Below are 9,600 nucleotides of genomic sequence, written 5' to 3' on the forward strand. Positions count from 1 at the left end.
GCTTTCTTGGATGGTACTTTTTGCATCCTAATTAAGAAAGATTTGCCTGAAGTCATTCTCCTGTATTTTCTTCTAAAACTTTAATGATTTCATCTTTCCTCGTGTAAGTCTGCCATCCATTTGGAATTGAGTTTTAGCAATGTTATTTTCAATACGACTGTGGTATTAAAATATAATTTTTTTCTTGACACGCAGAGTGGACAGTGAGAGAGAGAGACAGAGAGAAAGGTCTTCCTTTGCTGTTGGTTCACCCTCCAATGGCCGCCGCGGCCGGCGCACTGTGCGGATCTGAAGCCAGGAGCCAGGTGCTTCTCCTGGTCTCCCATGGGGTGCAGGGCCCAAGCACTTGGGCCATCCTCCACTGCACTCCCGGGCCACAGCAGAGAGCTGGCCTGGAAGAGGGGCAACCGGGACTAGAACCCAGTGTGCCAGCACCGCAAGGCGGAGGATTAGCCTAGTGAGCCTCGGCACCAGCTGAATTTATTTATTTTTTAAAGGTTTATTTATTTATCTGAAATTCAGAGTTACACAGAGAGAGAAGGAGAGGCAGAGAGTGAGAGAGAGAGGTCTTCCATCCACTGGTTCACTCTCCATTTGGCCGCAATGGCCTGAGCTGGGCCATTCTGAAGCCAGGAGCCAGGAGCTTCTTCTGGGTCTCCTATGTGGGGGCAGGGGCCCAAGGACCTGGGCCATCTTCTACTGCTTTCCCAGGCCACAGCAGAGAGCTGGATCAGAAGTGGAACAGCCGGGACTCAAACTGGTGCCCATATGGGATGCTGGCACCGTGGGCCAGAGCTTTAACCCTTTATGACACAGTGCTGGTCCCTAAAATATAATTTAAATATTAGTTTAGTATCTTGATCTTGATTTTTATCTTTTTAAGGTAAGCAACAAGGAATTTATAAAGAATTGATTTTGGGGGTAGAAAAAGAATCATATGCCCTAAAATTATAATATTGTTCAATTTTATCTTTAGGGAAGTTAAAGTATCAGAAAGCAACTTTCCATTTCATAAGGCTAAACAGAAATGAGCTTGCCTTCAGTACTAATTACACACATAGAGAATGCTTGTGTGAAGTGAACAAATCATGGTGCTGCTTAAAACACTTAGACTGGCTTAAAAAAGAATTTATTGGTTCATTCAACAACATTTTATTGATATTTATATTATAAAGATATTCACAACAAATACACTTATATAAAATAATCATATTTATTATATTCATTATATTGATTTGCATGTCTCTATATGTATTGATAGTTATATTAATTACATTGCTATCACTGTACCTGTGAGCATATGTGATTTACTTGGGTGCAACTGGAGATTTTACAAATCGGTCAGCATCTCGGCCGCATGAAGACACTGACACCCCTGGTACGCAATAGTAAGCTTGATTAGTTGTCTCTGAGCATGGCCATTATTTCAGGGAGGTGTCTTTGAGGTCACAGATGGAGGTCTGTGGGTGCAGAAAAGCCGTTCATCTACGGCAAAGAAGACCGTGGCATGGAGGGAGCAACCATGAGGGAGCCCGGAGTCACAGCCGGAGCCCCAGAGACGGATTTAGACACACTGTTCCCAGAAAAGCACAACTTCTCTGCTGGGAATTGACCTCAGGTGGCCAATCCTCCCAGCGGGCAAAGCAGTTTATTCTTCTTCTTTTTTTTTTTTTTTTTTTAGTATGAAGATAAATGAAATTACAAAGTGACTTAAGAGCTTTAGATCAAGAACAAAGTTACACGCAGTGAATGTTGTCAGCACTGGGAGGCTCACACCCAAGCCAAAGCCCCCAGCCCAGGGAATCAGGCTGTCCATACGATAAAGGCCAGAGCAGGACCAGGAGGCCACACACTCCAGGAACCCGAGCTCCGCTTCCTGCTTAGTCTCACCTCCAGCCTGGAAAGAGAGCAAGCAGACAGGTTGTCCTGAACATGTTGAAAGATGGTGTTTATACTCCCCAAGACCGAAGCTTGACTTCCTTCTATGTCCACGTGCCCTCTGCATGTCCGAGAAGACACGCATTTCCTCCAAAGTCACTTTAACCCCAGCTCCTTGCTGAGCCTCGTGACCCGGAACGCTGCTCCCTGAGCAGGATGCCATGGATTTAGAAAGCCTCTCCCAAAGCCAGGATCCTCACCCAACCGTGTCAGGTGCGCAGGGCCATCAGCCTGGAGCAGGAAGGCCGTGCCACTCGGGGGAGAATCGTGCCCCCGTGTGGCTACAAAGCACTATTTAGCGCCACTGCCTGTGCCCCTTTTGAAGACATCTACTAAGCACCCAACTCATGCTTCATCCTAATGCATTCGACGCTACTCTGCCTCATATACATTATATGTATGGTTTGCTGTTTTAGCCCCAAGTTAGGATGCATAAACCTGAAACCAGGGCCTGAGGAAGGATGCTTGCCTTCCGTGCGCTGGCTGCTGCAAGTCACCAGGCACAAGCTGAGAAGGCAATGGAGTCCATCTATGCCCCCTTCTACCCAGTGCTTCCTGTTCCCACACCGCCCTTCTTGGCTGATTTGTAGCAGGCATCGTCTGCAGCCCACCACGTCAGCAGCAAAAAGCTCTGACAGCACAGAGCAGCTCCTGGAGCAGCCTCCCACTACGGCTGGAATATGGTTTATCTCCTCCGAAACTCGTGTTCAGGGGCACCTCTTTAATGTGGCAATGGTGGGAGGAGTTTGGGCCATGGGGCCAGAGCCCCTAGGCATGGGTTCTTGCCTTTCTCATGGGCGGGGGTTAACTGCTGTGGGAGTTGCCCTCCCCTCCCCAGGCACCTGCTGGCCCATCCACCTGAAGCAGCCCGAGGCCCTCACCAGCAGCAGCTGCCCCGTGTCAGCCTTCCCAGCCTCTAGAATAGTGAGTCAAAACAAACTCCTTTTCTTTATAAATCACCCAGCCTCAGACGCTCTGTTTTAGCAACAGAAAACAGACGATGACACCACCCTGGTTTCTTGATGAGATGAAACAGAGGAGACAGGGCACTCTGCAAACCCACTTGCTCTTTGCACAGGGGAAACCAATCCCGTTCTGCCCTGCAGGCTTGTTAGCACCCATCAGGATCCTGCTGCTCATGGAAGACAATATTCATATCCGTTCTCTTCTGTGATAGGCCCCATAAATAAGCAGAAAACGCTCTCATTAAAATTCGAAGGCTGTCTCAGTTGAAACCTGCATTAGTGACTTCTACATACAAGTTCCTTTCTGTTCAGCTGGAGAAGAGAGGTGGTTAATTTTCAGCATGATTTCGTGAACTGCCCAGTTGAAAACATCATGCTACATTTTGATAATAGAAAAAATAGCCAAAGAAGACAGAAACTGCCATCATGACCGATACTGTAGCCAAGACCCTTCTAACCAGTATAGAACGTTAGCTTTGCTTTCTCTGGGTGGTGGAAGGAGCAGCAATGCTCGGGAAATGAGATCAAAGAGTTGGAGCAATATTTCTCACTAGTATTCCAGTTTTCACTATCATTGTCTCTGCTCTGCAAAATGCCATAAACGCAGGTCACCACACTTGTGGCTGCACCAGGAGTGCAAGTTCTTGGCTATGGACAACAAGGTAGGATCACACATGAAGGAGAGGGGGGTCCCCACTGCTCACCCACTTTGTTTTTTCATGGCCAAGCTATGTGGAGGCTGAGCAACCAGCCATCTCTTGGGCCCTTTGCTAAATCACAACCTACTTCAACCAGGAAAACAAAGGCTTTCCCAAATGCTAATCATCTGCTTTAATTGTGGTTGTTCTGCTTCTGTTGTTCTTGGCAAAATCTTGTCCTCCCAGCAGTGCGGCTAAAATACCAGGGCGTATGCATTGCCATAGAAAACACAACCCCTTACGACTCGCACACAAAAGAAGCAAAAATTGCTGACATTCTGTTTTGCAAGGACAAATGCATTCGCCCTGGCGATGGCATATTCGCCACCGATCTCATTAAAAGTACCATGAGATTATCAGGAGAAATTAATACAAGCTGTTGCTTATCAGCTACATCATTTCGGCTCACAAAGGCCAGCCGTGCTTGTCAGTTTGCTGCTGGGGGCAAGGACAGGCGTTAACGAAGAAAGTCACATTCAATTAGAAACCATCACCGGGGCTGGCATTTGTGGTTACCCTGCCGGGATCCACTTGAAGAACAATTGCACAGCTTCTTTGGGGTCTGAGCTTGAAAGCAAGGGTCCTTTTCCACAGTGAGGGCGATCAAGTCCTTTCTCAAACGCGCCGACAGGGAGATTGAGCAGTCTGCTGGAAAAGTTGGGGAACTAAGGCTCCAGGGACTGAGCAGGCTTGAGAGACACAGAGTTGGATGCTCGCTTAAAAAGTGCCTTGGAGGGGCCGGCACCATGGCTCACTTGGTTAATCCTCCGCCTGCAGCGCCGGCATCCCATTTGGGCACCAGGTTCTGGTCCTGGTTGCTCCTCTTCCAGTCCAGCTCTCTGCTGTGGCCTGGGAAGGCAGTGGAGGATGGCCCAAGTGCTTGAGCCCCTGTGCCCATGTGGGAGACCAGGAGGAAGCACCTGGCTCCTGGCTTCAGATCGGCGCAGCTCCGGCTGTAGCGGCCATTTGGGGGGTGAACCAACGGAAGGAAGACCTTTCTCTCTCTGTGTCTCTCTCTCTCACTGTCTATAACTCTACCTGTCAAATAAAAAAAAGTTTATAAAAAATAAAATAAAAAGTGCCTTGGAAACACCCACTTACCAGAGACAGGGTTGGTTGCACCTGCAGGGTGCTGGTGATGCCTCGCTCCTGCCCTGGCACTCAGGTCCCCTCCGAACCTCTCCCCAGGTGACTGCCCCACCAGCTCTGTGCGAGGCCCCCAAATGCTGCAGCCCCTGTGCTGGCTTTAATCTAACACCCAAGATTCTCGCTGACAGCCACCACTCTGACAGCCCTGTGCTGCTTGCCAAACAGCCATTTATCAGTCTCTTACTGAGCAATGCCTCTGAGTCCCACGTGGTTAGAAGGCCTGGGAATACAGGAATGAGCAAGAGTATAAAGGAAACAGAAGTGCTTAACGGCTAAACAAATCTGTTTGGGCTTCCAGCTTTCGCATTTCAGCAATCTTGGTTGTGGGTCCTTTCTGCGTTGAATTCTTCGCCCAGTTTTCAGGAACATCCTGTTCTCCAGCTCTTCTGCACAACAGCTGTTGTATGTGCTCCCCTTAGCCTGTTCATAAAATTATAAACGTGAGCCCTATTTTAAATGCCAGCACATTCAAGGACAGCTTAGTCACAGTTAAGGGAGTTCAAGGGTAGTTCCTTTCTAAAGTATACACACAACACGCATATGAACGTCCGGAACTGTCCGCATGTCTACACCTGACTTAGAGTTGGCCTCTCTGTCCGCCGGACCACCGTATCCTGGGGGGCATGATGGCCACCTCGTGTCCCCACAGCACTCTGACTGCAGCTTCATTTTAGTCGCTGTCCCAAACAGCAGCAGCAACAAAGCAGAGTGCTGCTGTGATGAGATGACCGTGGGATCTGCTCTGGGCTCTGAATTCCGAGGTCGGTGACCGGCAGTTGTAACCCTGAATCCTGTAGCACTTCCTTGAGAGGCGGTGGGAGGGGCCCAGGCCTGGGTTGCAGGTGCAGGGGCAAATCGCCTAACTGGCAGCAGGTGTGTGTCTGAAAATCCTTTCAGGTGCCCAAGGGCGGCTCCAGATGCCTGCAGCCTCCACCAGCTGTCGGTCCTCCCCCCACCAGCCCTGGAGCCCGGCCTGCCTCTGCTGCTCTGCTGGGTTTGGGTTGTGGCCTCTTCTTGGTGCTGACTCATGCATCCAACTAAAGGCCCGACCAGAGGATCCCAGGCACTTGCCTGTGGAAATGTGCCTGTGAGTGGCCCAGGGACAGCTGGGCTCCAAGATATGTCACTGCTCTGGTGAGGAGGCCCCGGGGCCGCAGTGGTGACCCTGACAACAAAGGGACTCAAGTCGGCCTGCTGGGCTAAGCTCATCTCTGCCTTGCCTGTGACTCTTCTAAGTGGAGCCCTACTTCTGGGTCATTCCAGATCCCACAGAACAACAGGAACAGGTTCCCAGTGCCCAGCTCTGCCAGCCTCAGCAACTCCCTCTGCACTCCTAGAGGAGTGGGCCCCTGAGCCCTGTGGGGAACAGGAGGGCCAGGCTGTGCCACTTGCAGGCAGTCACGCCACAGCTTCTCAGAGCAGTCCCAGAGGAAGCAAGAACAACTCTCCTGGGCTGAAAGGACTTGGAGGCAGTCCAGGAACACAAGCTTCCGACCCTGCCTCCGGGCTTGGGCTCAGGAGACTGAGCCTCCCATCGGAGGACAGAGCTGCCAAAAACAATTCTGTGGATGCTGTTCCGGAAGACGCCTCTGCGAACCAGAAGTTTCCAGAAGCTCTTGGCAGCCCTTGTGTGGGTATGCACTGGGCTGAGTTTGTCAAAGCCCTGCTTGCAGAGGTAGAGTCAGCCCTGTCGAGACCCCCCAGCCCCAAAGGCACACATATTGGAAAGGCAGGGGATGGAGGATGTGTGCCCTCCTAGGATTGGGATGGAGTAGAGTGGTAGAACGGTGACTTTCCCCAGTGTCCTTGAAAAGCAAGCAACGGAAGCAATTGTGACGGCTATGGACAGACATCTATCCCTTCCCCATGTCTGCGGAGGCTGACAAAGAGGTGGTGTCACATCACAGCAGACGAGGCCAATGGGGCTTCATTTGGGTGGCTGCTAAGGGACGCCCTAGACAATCCTTACAACAATTAGGTAGAGCGAGAGACAAAGATACGTTTGGTTGAAGGTCACACTACTAGGTAGCATAGGGGACAGCATCTTTTCCTGTTTGCTTCTCGTGGGACAGAGGAGCAGGCTGGGCCCACGCTGCCCTTAGTTGCACACAAGTGAGTGGGATCTAAACCGCCGTGGGGTTGGATCTCAAAAGCTCTCTGGCCGTGACTCATACAGCAGCTCCTTACCTGCTGGCTCCAACTGCCAAGCTCTCTCAGCCTCACTGTGGTTTCAAATCTGAGAAAGTCGAGACAGTGAGCCTCCCTCTGGTGAACATTGTTCAGCCTCCAACCTCCCTTCTCTCCCAAGGCTCTGCCCCGGGGAGAGGAGGAAGCTTGAGCGAGGCCGTGGGCCAGAGAGCCGTGCACTGTCGCCATCACAACTCCATAGGTGTGCTGTGGTTTTGCTCAGCACCCCCATTTTAGGCTCGTGTGGTAGAAAAACCCTCCTGCCAGTAAGTAGAAAAGGCAATTTTTGTAAAAACTGAGAAACAACTTGCAGGCGAGAGCAGAAATTTCAGAAATGACTCAGAATCGTGTTTTGCTAGAAGAATGCTAATGAAAGACAGAGTGCATATTCATGAAACTGATAACACGCCCTCAGAAAGACAAGGGCTCTTCTTAGACATCTGAGCTGGAGCAAAGCACTCTGTGTCATTGACTCCAATATAATGGACTGGCTCGTTCTCCAGCGGCAAAATGTAGTTTGCAGGCACGGACCGGAGAGCAGACCATGCATCTCACTGACCGCCTGAAGGAGTTCATTCCCCTCTGCACCTGACTTGAGCCTCGGGGAGGGGCGACTCAGAAAGCCGCCAGGCTTCACCCCAGTGCATCACCTCCCACATCCACAACCCCGCAGCCGGGGCCCTCAGAAAGGTGACTTTGACGCGTCCTTACAGCCGCCAGAGGATGGGGCGTGTCCTAGATCCGCCGGCTCTTCAGCTTGTTGCCTGACCTGCAGTAAACTACCTAATTTCTGACCGCTACAGATCACTCAAGCGGCAGCGTATCTGTGACATGATGAGCTCCCTAGGGCGATTCTGTGCTCTCTGGCCGTCACACGCATCGCGAGCCGCGGTGCAGGCTCTTCGTTCTCTGTTTGGGAGACGGTGTTGACACACACCGGCCCTTGATGCTGCTCTCCTTGACGGTGGCCCTGCCTCAGTCCTTCCTTCACTGCTCTAGAGGATCTCCTGCAGCCATGAATGGGAGGGGTGCATACACAGGCGAGAGAGATAGGCACAAGTCTAGAGAGAAGGCAGGTGCATTCACAGAGCCATGCCCAGAGACTGGATCAGAGGTGGCCTCCAATCCTTCCAGGCTCCAGAGAAGCAGAAGTGGCTCAGCCTCACTCAGACACACCTCTGACTTCTGCAGGTACAGCTTCTGGAAGGATCAGAGTTGGACTGCAAAAAACAGGTCTTTGGGGGCTGGCACTGTCGCATAGCAGGTTAGGCCACCGCTCACGAAGCCTGCATCCCTATGGGCACTAATTACCGTCCCTGCTGCTCCACTTCAGATCCAGCTCCCTGCTAATGGCCTAGGAAAAGCAGTGGAAGATGGCCCAAGTGCTTGGGTACCTGCCACCCATGCAATGCCACAAATGAAGCTCCTGACTCCTGGTTTTGGCCTGGCCCAGCCTTGGTCATTGCAGCCATCTGAGAAGTGAACCAGCAGATGAAGATCTCTCTTTCCCTCTCCCTCTCCCTCTCCCTCTCCCTCTCCCTCTCCCTCTCCCTCTCCCTCTCCCTCTCCCTCTCCCTCTCCCTCTCCCTCCCTCCTCCCTATCCCTCCCCCTTTCCCTCTCCTTCTCCTTCTCCCTATCTCTCTCTTTCTCTGTAACTCTTACTTTCAAATAAATAAATCTTTAAAAAAAAAACACACCTTAGGGAAAAAAAGGGGGTGGACACTGTGGCACAGCAGGTTAATCTGGCACTTGGGTGCCCACATCTCATATCAGAATGCCAGGTAAAGTCCTGGCTGCTGTGCTTCTGATTCAACTCCCTGCCAGTGCACCTATGAGGCAGCAGGTGATAGCTCAAGCATTTGAGTCTCTGCCACCCATGTGGGAGGCCTGGGTGGAGTTCCTGGCTGCTGGCTTCAGCCTTGTCCAGCCCTGACTATTGTAGGCTTGTGGAAAGTAAGGCAGCAGATCGAAGATGTCTCTTTCTCTCGATCTCTCTGTCTCTTTGTCACTATGCCCTTCAAATACATAAATAAGTAAATCTTTTGTTAAAAAAAATAAGCAACAGAAAGAGTTATCAGACTTACCCCTAATGGTAGAGCTAGAAACGTGCTAGGGGATTCCAAATCAATCCCATTAAGGTGGCATGTGCTAATGCCATTTACTAGTCAAAGTGATCAGTTTAAGTTCATAACTGATCACAAAGTTAGGATTAAGTGTCAAAGGGATCACATAAACAAGACCAGTGTCTGCTAATTATAACTGATAGAATTAAAAAGGAAAGAATGATCCAACATGGGAAGCAGGATATACAGCAAACTCATAGAATGGCAGATGCTCTAAACAGCACTCTGGCCTCAGAATCAGCCCTTAAGGCATTCAGATCTGGCTAAAAATCCCATGAGAGTATTTCAGGCATGGAAAGCCAAGGCACTGTGGCAAAAAAAAAAATGACCTAAATAAAAGATCTCTGTGAGTGAGATCCCAGTGGAAAGAATAGACCATTAAAGAAGGAGGTACCTTTCTCTGAAGGAAGGAGAGAACTTCCACTTTGATTATGTCCCTGTCTAAATAAGGTCGGAGTTTGTGAACTCAAGAGGCTCCCATTGCCTTGGCAGCTCATGACAAGAGCCTCGGGTGATCACTGAATAAGAGTGTCAGTTAT

Source organism: Oryctolagus cuniculus, chromosome 2 (genome assembly GCF_964237555.1).
Source record: "Oryctolagus cuniculus chromosome 2, mOryCun1.1, whole genome shotgun sequence".
Lineage (NCBI taxonomy): Eukaryota > Metazoa > Chordata > Mammalia > Lagomorpha > Leporidae > Oryctolagus > Oryctolagus cuniculus.